Raw genomic sequence first — 21,607 nt, forward strand, 5'->3', positions numbered from 1 at the left:
ATTTTATTATTTTTTTTATTTTAATAACAAATTTCTACACATTTTCCGAAGTTATAGGATGCAAATTGTCTCCCTCTCTTCTTCTCTCCCCGCTCCTGGAACTGGCAGGCAATTCAATCTAGGTTTTTACATGTATTATCACACAAAACACATTTCCATATTATTCATTTTGTAAGTGAATTATCTTATCAAACCAAAACCCCAAAATTTTATTTTTTGTCCTCATGTATGTTAACAATTAATGACATCAATTAATTTCTTCAGTACATCTCCAGGGTTTTTAAGTACGCTATTATGTCATCTGCAAATACAGATTGTTTGGGGCCAATCTATTTTCCCAGAAACAGTTGTTCTCAATGATAATGATCTAAAAATATCTAGACTACATATGATATGTTTACTAAATGTCAAAGCATTTCATATGAAGAATGAAAACAAAAGTCACTCAGTTGCCTGGGTTTTTATCTATATAATGCCAAATGTCCAGAATGTGGAAAGTTCACTTTTCTTTCAGATGTTTTGGTACCATATAAATGCAGCTTATAGCTATCTATTAAAGCTCCATGACTAAAGCTGTCAAATTTCCCTGTGGATTAAGTAATCACAGTCGCACTTCTTAGTACTTTTTTCCTTAAACATCACTTGAGTCAATTAATGTCTCAGACTTCCCATTTGTGAAGTGATATCAGCACTGTCTAGCAATATTGCTTTTATTTAGTGGACAGGGAAAGCAAGGCATCACAATGAAGGAATTGGCAAAATGTCAGAGCAAGTGAATGTTAGCAGCAGCCCCAGAAATACCAATGCACAGTTTCATGCTTAGGTGGGTTTGAAGTGAAAGGTTCCCCTAACTGCATATTCATTTAAACACTGAATTTGAAAAATTCCTGAAACAACAGCTGACCCAGTAGTTTGAAATAGTCATTTCTGGGAAGATATTGGAGGGCATGTTCAGGCAAAATTCTATAGTCCAGCTGCCTGCGGAGTCTTCATTGGCAATTGCTATTCTGCGCCTGAAGCAAAAGCAAGTTTTAGCCATGAATGAACAAAGCATTTCATGGGTCTTATTTCAGCGTTTCTTTCCCCTCCTCTCTTTACAATAATGATTGGACAGCCAATATTTTCAACCTTAGCTTCTTTTTTTCCTGCATTTATTGACTTAGTATTAGTCAATTGTAGCTGTTAATTTTAAATTCAGTTCTTCTTCGCTATAATGCTACCTTGCCTTTCATAGCCAGAAATGTGTAGTTATTTTATTCGAAATGTTCAATACAATTACTCATCGCCACAGATAAAATCTCTTTAATTGGAAGAGTTTGGTTTCAGCCTCATTGTTTTTCCCTCAAAAGGCTAAAAAAAAAAAAAACAAAAAAACCCCCAAATATTCTTTATTAGTAAAATACTTTCCTTACATTTCCTGGCAAAGTAAAGTTAGCACTTTAAAAACATTTTTTTTTAAAAAGCAGCTATACACTATCACATTCTTTCTCAGACCTAATGCTTATTCTTTGGCCTGATTTCCATAAAGCTAACATCCTAACAAGCAGATGCCATAAGAAAGAATGCAAATTATTAATGCTTAATAGCATTGTCACCAACAGACTGCAAAGTATATTTTAAAAAATTCTTTTACAAACATAGCATAGGCTCTGGGGTGGCACTGTGTGCTCTAAAAGCTGCAGATACATTTTAGAAAACACTGATGAAGCCATTACTGCTCCATCCATTTGTTCATAGTATATATCATTATTCAAGAAATTTAAGAACCATAATGATGGAAAATCACACAGAAAGAAAAGAAAAGGAACATGGACTCTGTCAGAAACAAGGGCTACATTTTTATTCAAGAGGTCCATAATGATGGAAAATCACAGTGAAAGGCAGAGACGAAACAGGGATTCCATAAAGGACCTGACACACACCAGTAGCACAAGTATGAGAACAGTCATAGCAGACGCATAAAAATAAAGAAAAACAAAATTAACAAGAGACAAGCTGTACTGGGGCGGATGCACAAAACAGCAACAAATCACAGAAAATTCTGAAGATTAATTTCCAAGAATCTACTGAAATAAGCAAGGAGACAGACCACATCAATATTAATGAAGCTGAAATGGAACTCCAAAAGACCACAGGCACAAAATGGCACACAAAATATGTTGTTTTAAATGGGTTGTAGATTGGATCACAGGACCCTCAAGAAAATGCAGGAACACTCACAAGAACATCATAACAAGGCCAGCTGCATGATAAGCAATTACAACATCAGTCCTGAAGCCTCAAATGTGAAAGAAAAAAACATCAATGTTGAAATGAAAGAAAACATCAACAATCTGCAGTTGAAGTAGAAGAAAAAAAAAAGAATAGACTCTATTGAGTCCCAGCATTCTGCACTGGGTCAAAATCTGATGTCTATGGAAAAAAACAGGCAAATGCTCTTTTAAAGAAGGAGAGGATTTGATTCCATCTGGTAGTTTAGTTAAATTTCCTTTGAGATGCCAGTTAAATCAGAGCATCCATTGTGTTTGGCTCTAGTCTCCACATTTTAGAAAGGGCATTGAACTACTGGAGAGTATCTTCCCAAGAAGCCCTCCAAGAAAGTGAGATAACTGTAGAACATGTCAAGTGGAAAAAAGTGAGGTGTTTAGCTTGGAAAAATGAAAACTTAGTGGTGGTGAGGGTGAGGGGGTGATAGCTGTCTTTGAGTGAAGGGCTATGCTAATCTAAAAAAGGAATCATTTTATTCATCTTGGTCTTGTAGGGAAGAACTAGGAAGAGTGGAAGGAGGTTGGTTAGAGGCAAGTATCAGCTTCTAATTTTTAAAAGATGCAAACAAAAATGAAACAAACTGTTTCTGGAGGTAGTGAGTTTTTATCACTGGAAATCTTAGGTAACATTTGGATGGCTACTTGATGGGGATGCTATACAGGAGATTCCTGTTTGGGTATAGGTTTTACTCTAGGACCTCTTACGATGCTTCCAACTCTAAGGTTCAATTCTTCTTTGAACTTTGACCAAAAAATATGATCCCCAGGATTCCACGATCTGCCAAATTCTTCTAGTACTTAAACTATTTGTTGGTAGTAAATATGGTACCCTTAGAAGTGTGATGAGTAAACACTCTGAGAGACTGAGTTCCAGGTAAGAAAAATCAATTTATTGGTTAAGTTAACAATAACCACTAAGTTAATGGTCTATGATCTCTCTTGGTGATCAGAAACAATTCATTCAGACTCTTGAATCATTTTCTGAAAGTTTGTTATTCAGTCCTCTCCTAGATAATCTAAGAAATCTCTAATGGGTGAGGAAGTATGTTAATATTTTCTGGCCTTCCCATGATCTTCTAATGATGGGTAAGGGGAAGTCACATGCCTGATCACAGGATTCTAATGTCCTGATTGATCTAAATGGGGAAATCAACTTATGTCTGGTTAAGTTTGACTTCTATCTTTCATCCTAATGGAAGAAATCATGGACATGACCCTACTGCCCATGAATATGCTTGGTTGGAGACAGATTTGTTTACCAGAAATGATGACTCTTAGATTCTCAATCTTATTTATCCCGGTTTTAGAAGCTGATTTGGGGTAAGGAATGTGAGGTTATTCCTATGACTGTCAGGTCAAAGGAATGAGGAAAAGGTTTTAAAAATACACTTATAGAACAATATTAGAAATCAAGACTGCACAATTTTAAGATAAGCCTCAGAAGCTGAAAAACATTATTAGGCTTCTTGAGAACTAGAGATGTGCCTCATTTTATTTTATTTTTTTTTAAACCCTTAACTTCTGTGTATTGGCTCCTAGGTGGAAGAGTGTTAAGGGTGGGTAATGGGGGTCAAGTGACTTGCCCAGGGTGACACAGCTGGGAAGTATCTGAGGTTGGATTTGAACCTAGAACCTTCCATCTCTAGGCCTGACTCTCAATTCACTGAGCTACTCAGCTGCCCCCTGATGTGCCTCATTTTAAACAACCCATATATTTTTAAAAGCATTATTGAACCAGTGGAAATGCACATTGGCTAAGGGGGTGGAGGTTGAGGGGTGAAGGGGAAAGTAAGAGCATGAATCATGCAACTATGTTAACTTTTCTAAAAAATAAATATTATTAAATGTTTTAAAAAAGCATTATTGATGCCATTGTAGTCATTTTGGGATGTTAATGCTCCTTCTTCTTTCCCCCTTAGAACAGAACCATCTCTTTCTACAAAGAAAAACCATTAAATAAAAGTAACTGATATGGTAATGACTGCATTTGACAATATATGAAACATTGTGCTCTTGTAGTACTTACCTCTTTGCTGAGAGGAATGACATATGTCATCCTTGGGATATTTCTAGCTTTTTAGTTATTCAGAGTTCAACTTTCTTTTAGTGATCTTTTCATTTACACTATTGCAATCAGTTTGATCTTCTGGCTTTGCTCATTTTACTTTGCATTAGTTCATACACATCACAGTTATCATTTCTTATTACACAATAATATTCCACTGCATTCATAATGAAGAAGACTAGCCACTGGGTGAACAGTTCTATATTCATATGCCACAATTACTTCATTTTGGTGCCAAATGAAAGGAACTTACTTGTGTACAGTTATTTGCTACTACAAAAAATGCTGCTGTGGATATTCTAGCAAATATGAGAACTTAAGTTTATTTAAACAACCATTTGTTCAAAGAAAATAACCAGTTAGTAATTTATTGCATAAATCCAAATTTTTATTAAGATTGGTTGGATCAATTCACAGTTCTGTCAATAATATATGTATCTTCTAATGCACTGTTGGTGGAGTTGTAAACTGATCCAACTGTTCTGGAGAAGAATTTGGAACTATAACCAAAGGGCTATAAAATTGTTCATATCCTTTGATCCAGCAATACCATTACCAGGTCTGTATCCCAAAGAGATAAAAAATTCCAAAACTATTTATAGCAGCTCTTTTTCTGGGGACAAAGAATTAGAAATTGAAGGAATGCCTATCAATTGGGGAATGGCTGAACAAGTTGTGGTCTATGATTGTAATGGAATACAATTGTGCTATGAGAAAAAACAAACAACATGATCACAAAAAAACCTAGAAAGACTTATGTGAAATGATACAAAGTAAAGTGCACAGAACCAGGAGAGCATTATACACAGTAACAACAACAATGCATGATGATCATTTGTGAATGACTCAATTATTATCAACAAGGCAAAGATCCAGGACAACTCCAAAGGACTCACAATGAAAAAGGAGATCCATTGGCAAGGAATGAACAGAGAAGAGTCTGAAAGCAGATTGAAACAAACCATTCTTCATTTTATTTCCTTCATGAATTTTTCTCTAATGTAAGCAAATATGTGTCTTATTTCACAATATGATGAACAGGGAAATATGTATCACATAATATACGATATGTGTACAATCTGTATCATATTACCTATCTTCTTGGGGAGGAGATAAGAGTAGGAGGTGGGGGGAAGAACAAGATATAAATTTTTGGACATAACTACTGTGAGAATTTGTTTCTCTTGGATAATCATATTTATTATAGTTTATTACACATTTACTATATATATCCATTATAGTATTCTGTTATATATTGTACTGTTATATTTAAAAATTATAATGGAAAAAATACAATAAATATATAATTTATATGTAAAAACATATTAAGTAAATATGCAGTCCACAGGAATTATTATGTTTAGATTAGTGGTCCCTGTTTCTATTTGAATTTGACATAATTGCTCCAGAAAACCAGAACAGAGGTGCTGAATGAGATATATTTTCTGACACAATGTGTGAAGATATATTTTGTCTGACTATTCTTATTTGTTGTAAGGGAGGGCATTTAAAATGTTGTGTATTTTGTTCGAGGGAATAAGAGCTATGGAGAGAAGAAGAGGAAAAGGAATGAGGATATCAAATCCAAAGAAGAGAAGAGAGATGAGAGTTAATGATATATTTATAAATACACAGAAGAGGGTAAAACAGAATTCAAAAAAGACAGAAACAGATTAATACAGGAATTATCAGGTTAAGTTTCTTACTTGCTTTAAAAAAATCTTAGCTATAAATCATGGTTTCAAGCACAATTATTTTTTCTGTTATTTTTGAATATGGAAATGATCATGCATTTTGCTATTTGTCAAGTATATAATTTTTTAAAAAAGAAATGATGTAAAGAAAAAAATTGGGGGCAAGCTTCTAAGCAAAATTACTTTAATGATGAAAAGCAATATAACACAAGCCAAATCAATTGACTTTAATAGGATCGTGAGACATACAGAGTCCACGGGTCTGCAGACATCCTCAGCTAAGTCTGAATATTATTACTAATATATATTTAAATATAAAATACAAAAGGGAAAAGCAGACAAGTTTCCTCTTTCTTCCGGTACACAGAGGATTGTCAGAGGTTAGATGTTTTTCCTTAAGTCTAGATTTGCAATTAGAAATGGATCCTATTACAGCATCATTATCAAAACAACTCCTGTATTAGGCCTTTCTTGATCACATCACTATCTTGCAATAGGCCCTAGACTCAGATGAGCTCATTACAAAAACATTAAGCTCTTAGGCAGGGAGAATAGTACACAATTCTTTCTTCATAGTAAAGGTCAACAAGGTTAACATATGATTCTACTTTTGTGATTATATATTCTTATAATGATCTACTTTAATTCTTTGATTATTCATTATTAAGTACTTATACTCAGTTATTCAATCAACTAATAATTGGGTCTATTACTATCAATAGTTACAGTTTAACAGATTAATTAAACTAATTAATATGAATGTAAGCTAATAAATGGCAAGTTCCTTTTCAGTGATGAATATTATAAACATAGAAAAGCCTAGGAAGACTTATTTGAACTGGTAAAAATGAAGTAAGCTGACCAGAAAAACATTTTAAACAATGATTACAATAATGTAAATGGAAAAGAACAAGAAAATCTTGAAACTGAATGCTATGAAATTATAATAACTGAGCTTGACTTGAAAGACAAGATATAAGGTACCTGTTTCAAGTTAGAAACCAGGGGTGTGACTCACTCCATATAATGTGAGACATGTTTGATATGTTGCTTACTTTTACTAAATTGTGTTTTTTCTTCTTTTAAAAATTTTTTCTTTCAAATAAGAGATGTTTTTCTGAAACTGGGAAATGAGAGGAATATATTGAGAAATGTAAGTAATGTAAAAACAGGAGATATCAGTATCACATTTCTTTAAAAAAATGCATTTAATTGCATTAAAGAAACTTATTCCAGATATAGAACATAGAGAGAAAAAGTTCAGTGGGCAAGGACTCAGAAGTTAGAAGACTTGGATTTGATGCAGTTAATTTATAGTGTTACCTTGGGCAAGTCATTTAATCTCTTTTGGCCTCAATTTCCTTTTTTGGGACTGAGATGGTCTCTAGGTCTGTTCCAATTAGAACATTATTTACTATTACTGTACGATGTCACTTAAAAGAAGCCTATAGAGAATATTTTTGTAAAGCAAATTATCACCCATAGTTTATTTTTGTTGTAAATTTATATTTTCATATGTCAAGTTTGCATAAAGTGAGTAAACTTGAACTTATCAACAGTGTGAATTATTAATAAGTATACACATATATTTCAAATCTTGATGATAAAGGTCCAATAATTCATCAGAACATTGTATAATATAAGGACACAGAAGATCAAATAAAACCAAGTTAGAACCAACTAGCAAACCCATTAAAAAATAAACCACAGTAGAGGAACCTAGGGAAGAAGAGGTAAGTAAAGAAGTGAGAGAAAGTATGGCACAGTTGATAGAGTTCTGTATTTGGATCAGCAAGTTTTGAATCCTGCTTCTGACACTTGCTGTGTGGCCATAAAAAAATCACAATCTTTCAGTCTCGGTTTTCTTATTGGTAAAAATTGGAATAATTTTACTTGTAGTACCTATTAGTAATTATTGAGAGATTCATATGAGATAAAGAACTATATAAGATAGTAACTGCTAAAGAAGTAAAAGTAGTAAGAAGCAGAAGAAATAATCACAGTTTTGTTCTATTTTGTTTTGTTTTTTAGCAAAAAGCTTAGAAATTCAATTCAGAAGGAAAGATTTAAATTAGTGAGTAAAAAAGTCCCTGTTAGAGGTCAGCTGTGCAGAGGAGCTTTGTAGAAATCTGTCTTCATCCCTTTTTCTGAAGTTTAGGCAATCAACAAAGCAATACATCAAACTCTAATTTGTAGCTTGCAGATTTTTGAGGTTTAAATGCTCACAATGAAAATGTAACAATTGGTTTACTAGAGCTGGTTAATGCCAGTTCCAACACACTATTGCCCCAGCTGAACTACTAAATACACACATCTATGTATGTGTGACATATATAATATGTGTTATATACATGTTATTTCTGGGGCAACTAGATGGTGCAGTGGTTAGAGTTCTGGGCCTGGAGGCAAGAAGGCTCCTCTTTTTAAGTTCAAATTTGGCCTCAGACATTTACTAGCTGTGTGGTCCTGGGCAAGTCACTGAACCTTGTTTACTTCCTCTTCTGTAAAATGAGCTGGAGAAGGGAATGGCAAACCATTCAGTATCTTTGCCAAGAAAACCCCAAATAGGTCACAAAACTAAACCAAACAACTGTAGTTTCTGAAGTTTGATCTAGTTTGTTCCTTATTCTCCTTTTTAAACCATTACTTTCTGTTTTAGCATCAATTCCAAGGCAGAAGAGCACTAAAGACCCGGCAATTAGAGTTAAGTGACTTGCCTAGGGTCACACAGCTAGGAGGTGTTTGAGGCCAAATTTGATCCCAAGACTTCCTGACTCCAGGCTTGATACTCTCTATCCACTGTGCTACCTTGTTGCCTCTTTGTTCCCCACTTTTAATCAAACAGTAGAATTCTGTTAGCTCTTAAAGAAAGGATTTACTGAGAAGATATGAGCAAAAAGAATAATTACAGAATATGCTTTGCATCATAGAGGGTGTACTTTCCCTTTTCTGAGACAAGATTCATTGGGAGAATGGGCTTAAATTTAAAGTACAATGGTTACATAGAGATTATGTATGGCATGAATCTCGGCTCTGGAAGTCCTTTCCTTCCCCCCCCCCCCCCCCCCCGTGGAGTTACCATGAAGTTCCTATTGGTGTAGTTCTCTGATGGGCTCCAAGAATCATTGCCTTTCTGGAGTCCTTCATAAATTAGCACTTCAGTTATATATCCAGGAAAAGGTTTTTCTTTACCCAATAGAAAAAAATTAATTCCATCATCATCATTAGAAACTAGCAGAATTTAACATATTAAGTTGTCTAAATTATCTTCTGATTATCCAACACTATGATGTGTGATCCGAAAGTAAACTGTAACACGTTGATAATGTAAAAATGTTAAAGCCTCATCTGCCATTTTAATCATTAATAACTAATCCTATTTTTATGTTTTTATACGTAGTTGACTTTTCTAAGATCTCTTCTAGTCATAAATCTATTTTTGTTGTGGTGGTGATTCAGTTGTTTCAGTCAGGTCTGACTCCTTGTGACCCCAATTGGTGCTTTTTGGACAAAGATACTGTAGTGTTTTGCCAATTTCTTGTCTCTCATTTAACAGATGAAAGACTGAGGGAAACAGAATTAAGTGACTTGCTCAGGGTCACACAGCTAGTAAATGTATGAGGCCAGATTTGAAAACAGAAATTAGTCTCCTTGACTTCGGGCCCAGCATTCTATTCACTGTGCCACCTAAATCTATGGTTCTGTGCAATATAATTTGTAATATATCTTCATTATTTTGAAGATGGGATTAAAAAAAAGGCAGATATTTACTCAGGGAAAAGTAGAATTGGAAATAGTATTCCTAAGAGAAAAAAATCCCAACTCAACAGCAAACCTACCAAATACCCCTGAATAAAAAAGAGTTATTTAAGATCTGAAATAGGTTGCAACCTTTGCCAGACCAGCTGGAATTCTTATAATACTACAAAATTCTTCCTTCTTTAATGATAGAACTTTCTACGGTAATGATGGAGAGTGAATCTGGCTGCATGCTATCAGAGGTCAGGACAGTGCACTCAAAAGAGCTGTGACATGTTCCTGTAGCCTTACTCATTAGATCAGGAATGAGCATCTTTGCCAGATGGTTAACAAAGGGATTATTGGGAAACAGTCAACATCACTAAGAGGAAATTCCCCTGGGAAAAGAAAAATAGTGACTTTCCAAGAAGTTTGACATTCCAGTCATCTCTCTGAGGCTTTGTCTCTAGCACTGGGGCTTCTTGTTCTTTAGTACCCAAAACCCTAAAGGAAATATGTATTAGGTATACAATTCAGCATTTTTATTTAAGTCGAGAAATGAGAAATGGCACTTTGCAGCTAAAAACTATACATAAGTGTTGTCCAACTCAAATAGAAACACATCCTTGTAGGCTGTTTATTGACTTAGGAAACCTCAAATTAACATTGTCTATGTTGCATTATATTTTTGTTTCTTTTGTTATACATTTCCCATTACACTTTAATCTGGTTCTGGAGTTTTGTGGACCACTCATGAGCTACTTGTAATCCTTGAGCAGCGAGTTTGTCACTTCTACTATAGATCATCAAAAGTATTTTAAAAAAACAGATAAGCAGAAAAATTATGGAATTATTATTAAAATACAAAAATTGCTCCCAAATCCCCATTGCTTAGAGCTGAGAATAGAAAGATGCACTTTCCATTTACAATACAGCAGCCTCTTTGTCCCTGTCCTAAGCCACTGTCTCCCTCTATGTTCCATAATATGTAAACTGCCCATAGTGGCTTAGATTGGGTGGGAAACTGGCCACCAAGGAGTGGGAAATGAAGAAGGGAAGAGAAGGGAATGATCATTCATTAAGCTCTCATTATGTAGCTCCAAGCACTATGTACTTTACAAACATTATCTCATTTTATCCTTACAGTAACCCTTGGGGATAGGTATTATTATCTTCCCTATTTTACAATTAGGAGAATTTAGGGGTTTTTGCATTAAATGATCACTCTATTGTAAATATGAATAATATGTAAATAGGTTTTGAATAATGATACCTGTATAACCCAGTGGAATTGCTTGTCAGCTCTGGGAGGGGAGGAGAGAAGAGGGGTGGGAAAAATCATGAATCATGTAACCTTGGAAAAATATTCTAAATTTAAAAAATTATATATATATATACATATATATATATATGTATAAGAACTGAGACACAAGGAGGGTAAGTGATTTGCCTAGGGTTACAAAGCTATCAAGTGCCAGAGACTGAATTTGAACTCAGGTCTTTCTGACTCCAGGTCCAGTAATTTATTTAGTGTGGTACCTAGCTGACTAAGTGAAATGTGGACGTACCATAGGAGAGCCTTTTTAAAATTTTTATTTTTATTGTCATGCAAAACACACTTCCATATTGGTTATTGATGTAAGAGCAAACTCATACATAACCAAAACACCCAAATAAAACCATAAATACACTGATGTGAAAGACTCCAACAGTTCTTTCTCTGGAGGTGGAGAGCATTCCATTATAAGTTTTTCAGGATTGTCCCTGATCGTTGCGGTGTTGAGAGTAGCCAAGTTTACAGTCGATTGTTGTATAATTGCTGCTGTGTACAATGTTCTTCAGTTCTGTTTATTTCGCTCTGCATCAGTTCCTGCAGATCTTTCCAGCTTTTCCTGAAAGTATCCTGCTTATCATTCTTGTAGTACAATAGTATTCCATCACCAACATGTACCACAATTTATTCAGCCATTCTCCAATTGGTGGACATAGGAGAGATTCTTGAAAACAGGATTCAAATTATCTGACTTCCAAATTTGTGCTTAGCTTTTTCTTTCTATGAACAAATGTGCATTAAAATACCAATATCATCCTAATTCTTTTAGTACAAAAATTATTCACATTGGTTACATTCTGGGCAGAGGCAGCTGTGGTTCAGTGATTAAGAGCAGCAGGTCTAGAATGAAGAAGACTTGAGTTCAAATCCAGCCTCAGATATTTCCTAGCTGCATGACCTAGGGCAAGTCACTTAATCTCCCTATGCCTAGGATGCAGGTAGGTGGCTCAGTGGATAAAGTGCAGTGCCTAGAATCAGGAAGACCTGAGTTCAAGACGGGCCTCAAACCCTCACTAGCTTTGTAATCTTGGGCAAGTTGCTTAACTTCTGTTTACCTGTCAAATTGATCCACTGGAGAAGGAAATGGCAAACTCCTCCAGGATCCTTGGCAATAAAATCTTATGGATAGCTATGGTCCAGGGATCATGAAGAATTGGGTATGTCTGAAAAACAAAAAAGACATTCTGATAACTTTTGAAAACTTTAGCAGTGTTTTAAGTGATTAGAACATCACTCTAGGGGCTCTCTATAATGCTATTTTTGCTTCAGAATTACCTTAGGGAAAAGCTTTTATTCCAAGACCATTTTGGTGCTTTGTAATTAAAACTCTCTGGATGTGATTACAGAAACTAACATAAGGATACACTAAATTCTACTCTGTAGCGAATAGTGCTAAACTGAGCTTCTAGTGACTAACACATGACAGGTGCTCAATAAATGTTTATTGGATTGAATTGTTGAATTCAGTATGAATACTATTACTATTGATTGTTTGTCTTATTATCCTTTTCTAGAATGTAAGCTACCTGAAAGAAGAGCTTATGTTTTCATCTTCATATTTCCCAAGCCCATCTAAAAATGCTTTATGTATGTTAAATACTGATTTGATGAATGAAAATGAATGTATAGAAAAATAAGATTTAGAGCAGGAAAGAACCTCAGAAGTCCTTTCAATTTACAAGTGAGGAAATTGAGGACCACAAGAGTTAAGTTTCTAGCCTAAGATCATATAAATTGACAGTAAGTAGGAGATTTGGGCTTTGACTCCAACTTCTTTAGTTTTCTTTGCCCTGTATCATGTTGCTTTAAAATAACTTGTTTGTATTTCACTTTAAAATTTTCAAAGCAATTTCCTTAAAATAACTCTATAATTAATATTATCCTCATCTGGAAGATGACATTCAGAGGCCTTATAGCCTATAGTCAACAGAGATTTGGACTTGAATTCTGATTCTGGCACTTACTATTTCTATAACCATGGTCAGTGTTATAGGGGGATTAAGCTAGTGGGGTAATAAAGTGGTTGTAATAAGAGAATAGGTTAGAGGCAATAGGGAAATTAAGACAGAGGTAAGGTTCTAATAGGGGATAAGGCAGGTAAGGGACTAAAGGTAGTGTGGATAGGGATAAGGCACTGTGGATAGGGGTTTGTGGATCCCTAAGGCAGTAAGTAGATAAGGGGAGTACAATAGTGGTGCGTGATAAATTGAGGCAGTAGGAGAGGTAAAAGAGTTGGAAGGGAAAGGATGAGGTATTTTGGGAGGACAGCTGCAGCCTGGGAGACACAGACTGGGTATACAGTTTTGAGACAGAGACACTAGAGGGAAACAAACTGAGCCCTTCAGGTAGGAAGGGCACTTCTACAGACAAAGGTTAGGGCCAGCCAAGAATGGCTTGAAAATGACTAGAGGGCTTTCTAGTGTAATAAGAGAATTTAGTCAGGGATGTAATAAGGGGATTAAGCTAGTGGGGGTAATATGGTGGTTGTAATATGGGAATAGGCTAGAGGTAATAGAGAGATTAAGGCAAGGTAAGGTTGCAATAGGGGATAAGGCAGGTAAAGGACCAAAGGTAATGTGAATAGGGATAAGGCACTGTGGATAGGGGTTTGTGGATCCCTAAGGCAGTAAATAGATAACAAAGATACAATGGTGAAGGTGGTAGATTGAGGTGGTAGGAGAAATAAGGGAATGACTGAGTTTAGGGAATATAAACACGGAGGAATAAAGAGTTGCAAGGGCAGACAGCTACAGCCTGAGAGACACAGACTGGGACACAGGTTTGAGACAGAAATACTAAAGGGAAACAGACTGAGCCCTTTAAGTAGAAAGGGCACTTCTACAGACAAAGGTTAAGGCCAGCCAAGAATGGCTTGAAACTGACTAGAGGGTTGCTAGTCAGTTTCTCAGGTTCACAAAGGAATAGTTCAGAGGAAATATTAAGATTGCACTTCCTCCAAAATGGACACCTCCAATTCCCCTCAAGACCCAGAGACAATATTATTCCTTTCTCCCCTTCTACCTCTCTTATCAATCAACTAATAAAGTGCCAAAGGTTTGATTAAATGAGAAACAGGGTTTATTGATTTTAAGGGTTTATTGGAAGGGATGGAGGGATACAAGGTAACTCTAATAGCCGCCTAGAGAAAGCCTCAGGTGGGGGAGGGAGACAGGAATGTGAGACTGAGAAAGGACCTGCCTAACTCACCCCCAAAGGGTTTTGTAGCCTATAGGGTTAGGAAAGTTGGATACAATGATTTAAGAGATAATTTGTAACAAGGGTAAGCCCTATTTGACTACAGGGAAACTAAATCTACCAAGTTTGAAAGCTAACATTCAGATCCACCCTCCTTTCAAACCCCAAGAAATTTAGGAAGGGAAAATGATGATTGGGGATAAGGGAGGTTAGGGAGATCCAAAGGAAATAGTTAAGCTAACAAATTTTAAGAGAAAAGCTGCAGAATATAGGCCAGGTTTTAGTCCAAAGAATAGAGCTCAGTTGACCCTTCTACTCTCATTGAGGCCCCAGGGTTAACTGTCTAACCTCAGGATTCTAAACCCTTTTCAACTGTCAGAAACTGCAGTAAGGCTTTGCAGGGCTAATATGCACCCTTTTGCACTACATTTGTCACTTAACCCTTCTTGTTGTCAGTGTACTCATCTGTCAAATAGGGATTACAGTGCCTACAGAACCTACCTTACATGATTGTTCAGAGGGTCAAATGGCATAATATGTATAATCACTTTTTAGATTTAAAAGCATTAGACAAATGGCAGCAATTTTGTTATTGTTCCTGAAACATTTGCCAACCATACCATTACCCAAAGAAGGACAATAGTAACAAGTAATGAATTTGGTGATATGGGGTGGTAATTCAGCATCATTTTCCTCTGGGAACCCCTTGAATCTTTATTCCCAAATGAACAGTTGTCTTTAGTTCCTCATAAATCCAAAGATTTTTATGTCTTAAAATAATTTCTTCAATACTCCATAATTCCCCATCTTCTACAATCTTAAAAGGATGCTGGGTAAGGGAATTTAATAAATCTCTTCAGGTTTTGTGCCAGGGGTAAATCCTATGGTTATCATACTCCAGCATGGCATTATTACTTGGCATAATAGATTTAAGGCAATATTAAGGACTGTATTCCCTAAAGAAGATGGTAGAAAGAAGATAAACGGAAATGAAAAGCTAATACATTTAGAAGTCATTAGCTATTAAAATTAAAATTTCCAAATTTGTGCTTAACTTTTTCTTTCTAAGAATAAATGTATATTACACACCAGAATAAAGGACCACAACAGAAGAAAGAAGGTGAAAAAGCTTTTGACAAAATACAACACCCATTCCTACTGAAAATGATAGAAAATAGAGGAATAGAAGGACCTTTCCTAAAAATAATAAACAGTATATATCTTAAACCATCAACGAGCATCATATGCAATGGGGATAAATTAGAAGCCTTCCCAGTAAGATCAGGTATGAAACAAGGATGCCCATTATCCCCTCTATTATTTAACATTGTACTAGAAACACTAACAGTAGCAATTAGAGAAGAAAAAGAAATTGAAGGTATTAAAATGGACAATGAGGAGACTAAGCTATCACTCTTTGTAGATGATATGATGATCTACTTAAAAAATCCTAGAGAATCAACTAAAAAGCTAGTAGAAATAATCAACAACTTTAGCAAAGTTTCAGGATACAAAATAATTGTACATAAATCATCAGCATTTCTATATATTTCCAACACATCACAGCAACAAGAGGTAGAAAGAGAAACACCATTTAAAATCACCCTAGACAATATAAAATACTTAGGAATCTACTGATCAAAACAAACACAGGAATTATATAAACACAATTATAAAACACTTTCCAACTTTAGCAGAGTTGCAGGATACAAAATAAATGCACACAAGTCATCAGCATTTCTATATATTTCCAACACATCAGAGCAGCAAGAGGTAGAAAGAGAAACATCATTTAAAATCACCCTAGACAATATAAAATACTTAGAAATCTATCTACCAAAACAAACACAGGAATTATATGAAAACAACTACAAAACACTTTCCAAACAAATAAAACTAGATCTAAACAATTGGAAAACCATTGATTGCTCATGGGTAGGATGAGCTAACATAATAAAAATGACCATTCTACCCAAATTAATTTACCTATTTAGTGCCATACCTACCAAACTACCAAAAAACTTCTTTACTGAATTAGGAAAAACTCTAAGAAATTTCATTTGGGATAACAAAAGATCAAGAATATCAAGGGAAATAATGAAAAAAATGTGAAGGAAAGGGGCCTAGCAGTACCAGATATTAAACTATACTGTAAAGCAGCAGTCATCAAAACAATATGGTAGGGGGCAGCTGGGAAGCTCAGTGGAGTGAGAGTCAGGCCTAGAGACAGGAGGTCCTAGGTTCAAAACCGGCCTCAGCCACTTCCCAGCTGTGTGACCCTGGGCAAGTCACTTGACCCCCATTGCCCACCCTTACCACTCTTCCACCTATGAGACAATACACCGAATTACAAGGGTTTAAAAAACAAACAAACAATATGGTACTGGCTAAGAGACAGAAGGGAGGATCAGTGGAATAGACTTGGGGTAAATGACATCAGGAAGACAGGGTATGATAAACCCAAAGAGCCCAACTTTTGGGACATGAATTCACCATTTGACAAAAACTGCTGGGAAATTTGGAAAAAAATATGGGAGAAATTAGGTTTAGATCAACATCTCACGCCCTACACCAAGATAAATTCAGAATGGGTGAATGACTTGAATATAAAGAGGGAAACTATAAATAAGTTAAGTGAACACAGAATAGTATACTTGTCAGATCTCTGGGAAAGGAAAGATTTTAAAACCAAGCAAGAGTTAGAGAAAATTACAAAATGTAAATTAAATGGTTTTGATTATATTAAACTAAAAAGCTTTTGTACAAATAAAAGCAATGCAGCCAAAATCATAAGGGAAACAACAAATTGGGAAAAAATCTTTATAACAAAAAACTCTGACAGGGGTCTAATTACTCAAATATACAAGGAGTTAAATCAATTGTATAAAAAAATCAAGCCATTCCCCAATTGATAAATGGGCAAGAGACATTAATAGGCAATTTTCAGGTAAAGAAATCAAAAGTATCAATAAGCACATGAGAAAATGTTCTAAATCTCTAATAATTAGAGAAATGCAAATCAAAACAACTCTGAGGTATCACCTCACACCTAGCAGATTGGCTAAAATGAAAGAAGGGGAGAGTAATGAATGCTGGAGGGGATGTGGCAAAATTGGGACATTAATGCATTGCTGGTGGAGTTGTGAAATGATACAATCATTCTGGATGGCAATTTGGAGCTATGCTCAAAGGGCTATAAAAGAATGCCTGCCCTTTGATCCAGCCATACCACTGTTGGGTTTGTACCCCAAAGAGATCATAGATAAACAGACTTGTACGAAAATATTTATAGCTGCACTTTTAGTAGTGGCAAAGAACTGGAAAAGGAGGGTATGTCCTTCAATTGGGGAATGGCTGAACAAATTGTGGTATATGCTGGTGACGGAATACTATTGTGCTAAAAGGAATAATAAACTAGAGGAGTTCCAGGTGAACTGGAAAGACCTCCAGGAACTGATGCAGAGCAAAAGGAGCAGAGCCAGAAGAACACTGTACACAGAGACTGATATACTATGGTAAAATCGAATGTAATGGACTTCTGTACTAGCAGCAATGCAATGACACAGGACAACTCTGAGGGATTTATGGTAAAGAACACTACCCACATTCAGAGGAAGGACTGCAGGAGAGGAAACATATAAAAAAAACAAATGCTTGAAAACATGGGCTAAGGAGGACATGATTGGGGATGTGGACTCGAAACTACCACACCAATGCAACTATCAACAATTTGGAAATAGGTCTTGATCAATGACACATGTTAAAACCAGTGGAAATGTGCGTCGGCCATGGGTGGGGGGAGATTGGGGATGAAGGGGAAAGTAGGAGCATGAATCATGTAACCATGTTAAAAATGAATATTAATAAATGTTTAAAAAATTAAAAAAAACACTTTCCAAACAATTAAAACTAGGTCTAAACAATTGGAAAAACATTCATTGCTCATGGGAAGGACAAGCTAACATAATAAAAATAACCATTCTACACAAATTAATTTACCTATTTAGTGCCATACCTATCAAACTACCAAAAAACTTCTTTACTGAATTAGGAAAAACTATAACAAATTTCATTTGGAATAACAAAAGATCAAGAATATCAAAGGAAATAATGAAAAAAAAATGTGAAGGAAGGGAGCCTAGCAGTACCAGATCTTAAACTATACTATAAAGCAGTGGTCATCAAAATAATATGGTACTTGCTAAGAGACAGAAGGGAGGATCAGTGCAATAGACTTGGGGTAAGTGATGTCAACAAAACAGTGTATGATAAACCCAAAGAGCCCAACTTTTGGGACAAAAATCCACTATTTGACAAAAACTGCTGGGCAAATTGGAAAACAATATGGGAGAGATTAGGTTTAGATCAACATCTCACACCCTACACCAAGATAAATTCAGAATGGGTGAATGACTTGAATATAAAGAGGGAAACTATAAATAAGTTAAGTGAACACAGAATAGTATACTTGTCAGATCTCTGGGAAAGGAAAGATTTTAAAACCAAGCAAGAGTTAGAAAAAAATTACAAAATGTAAAATAAATAATTTTGATTATGTTAAATTAAAAAGTTTTTGTATGTAACCAAAATCAGAAGGGAAATGATATATGTTTTACATTATATATATAACAGTCATTATAATTTTCTTCCACCCTACTCCAAGAGAAGCAAAGAAAGCATCAATGGAATTTAGTAATCAATAGGAAAAATTAAATTTCTGAACTTAACTCCTCACAGACTAGCTTTATTTCAAGTTCAGAGACAGAGAAAGATGGTTTTGGCAATTTAACAACATAGAATAGAATAAGTACAAAACAGAATTAGAATAATTTGATTTTTCTCAATTTCCCCCTTTTTTTCAATAAGAGACTTATCACAATTTACCATGACTGGTCAATGTAAGGACAACAAGATTAATCATAGCACAAGAATATCTAAAATTCTGGACTAGATTTAGAGGGGAAGTTTACATGACAAGATAACTGAAAACTCAACATATAGATACAGTGGGGAAAAAAAGCCAAAGTGATGCAACATTGATTATCAACATTAATTAACAGTATATTTTTGTATTTTAATAATCCACTTCCAATATTAATTTAATAAACACATTTCATTTTAGATCTCAGATATCTCATTTTGTTGTCTGGTCTCTGGAAACACTTTTTCTTGGGCATTCTGTGACAGGTCTCATTCTTGGGGCAGCTCTGAAGGGGTTTCCTCTTCAATAGATTTGCTTCTCTGGTTCCAGACTACTTTTAGAGATAGATGTCCTGTTAAATTTTTTTTTTCACAAAGTAGATATCAATACAAGTTAGTGCAACCTCTCACATTTTATTTATCCAACAGCTAAACTTCGTTTGGTGAAAACTAACTCGAACATTTTGGTTCTGATCTTATTTAAAAAAGAGCTAAGGGTCAGCTGGGTAGCTCAGTGGAGTGAGAGTCAGGCCTAGAGACAGGAGGTCCTAGGTTCAAACCCAGCCTCAGCCACTTCCCAGCTGTGTGACCCCGGGCAGGTCACTTGACCCCCATTGCCCACCCTTACCACTCTTCCACCTATGAGACAATACACCGAGATTAAGGGTTAAAAAAAAAAAAAAGAGCTATAACAATATCAAATTAGTAACTTATAGTTCAAATAGAAACTTCACAGAATTCATTTTTTTACATACCACATTAGAATTATTTACATTTGACAGATATGATTGAGTGATCTTATTGTTTTCTCAAAAATTTCCACTCTAGCTAATTTCCCCATTAAAAGGATTAGATCTTGAGAAGGATCTAATCCTATATGTAAAAACTTAAATAAAAATACTCTTTGCAGTTAGATGCTTTCCACCCCTAGGTCCATTCAGATAGAACAGATATTACAAAAACATTGCTCTCCACTAAGATGACTGTACTGAAAATCTGTTCCTTAAAATAAAGCAGAAGAAATTTGGCTTTAACCCCACAAATTAATAGATTCATATCTTTATTTCATAAGTTTTTTAATCTTTGTCCAATTATCCCCATAGAATCTGAAAGAATGAGATACTTAAGAGATTTAATCTTATACATAACAATGAAATGAATACACAGATGGCAAGCTGAAGCACTAATTTATTTAGTTATTTGCAATGTGGAATTCATTCAAAATAAAAACAGCGAAGTTCTTATGTACTTGCTTATGTACTTGTATCTTCTACTGACCATTTGCTCTGATCATAGAAATTTACTATAAAGAGAAAAAAAGCAAGAACATGATTATAACAGTATCAAACTGGTCCCCCAAGGCTAAGCCTAATGGTACAGAATCAACACATAAGGACAGAGCATCCTTATCTCTATTTGATTTCAGGTAAGAGTCACAGCTGACAAACAGTCATACAATAAGAATTCTACCTCCTTTATTGCCAGACTCAGAATTAACTAGGTGGGAAATATTCTTGTGCAAAAGGAAGAAACACAATGGGGAAACTGAGTCAAGAGGATCCTATCTTCAGCCACACCAAGGCTTTTCCCCCAGATACAAACATCCACCTGTAACATTTCAGCATCACACTCCTGAGCAGCTTGTGGTAGTTCTCTCTAATGGTGGATTACTTTATTTTTTTTTTAAACCCTTAACTTCTGTGTATTGGCTCCTAGGTGGAAGAGTGGTAAAGGTGGGCAATGGGGGTCAAGTGACTTGCCCAGGGTCACACAGCTGGGAAGTGTCTGAGGCCACATTTGAACCTAGGACCTCCTATCTCTAGGCCTGACTCTCAATCCACTGAGCTACCCAGCTGCCCCGGATTACTTACTTTATGATCCACTGGACAACCATACCTGAATTAAAAACTTAGAATACTATCAATTATACTCCCAAGAGATTTTACCCCAATTAGCAAGTTTCATTAATGACAGCTTAGAACTGGTATAAATATTTTTATTTCCCGATTTGCAATAAGTAATAAAAGTTTACTAGGATACCCACACATATACACCCTGCCCTCAAGATTTCTCTTCCTTTATTTCTTCTCCTTGACTTAAAATTCATCCTGATATAAAGATCAATCATTAGAAATAATTTCTTTATTTTAGGGAAACTTTAAAATTTTCAATAACTCAATTAATTGTTTAGCAATTTCCAAGGGGTGATAAGATGTATGATCTTACCTAAAGAGATGGTTTTAAGGGACCTGGCAAGTTTACAAATAAGAGAATTCTAAAAGGTTTTTTCTTTGTACCTTTTCCATATAGTATTACCATAATTTTTCCACTCCTTACCAAGTCTCATCACTTAGTAATGGACCTCTCTGGTAGTATTTCTCCCAAGTTATTTTAG

The sequence above is a fragment of the Gracilinanus agilis genome, chromosome 3, assembly GCF_016433145.1.
Source record: "Gracilinanus agilis isolate LMUSP501 chromosome 3, AgileGrace, whole genome shotgun sequence".
NCBI lineage: Eukaryota > Metazoa > Chordata > Mammalia > Didelphimorphia > Didelphidae > Gracilinanus > Gracilinanus agilis.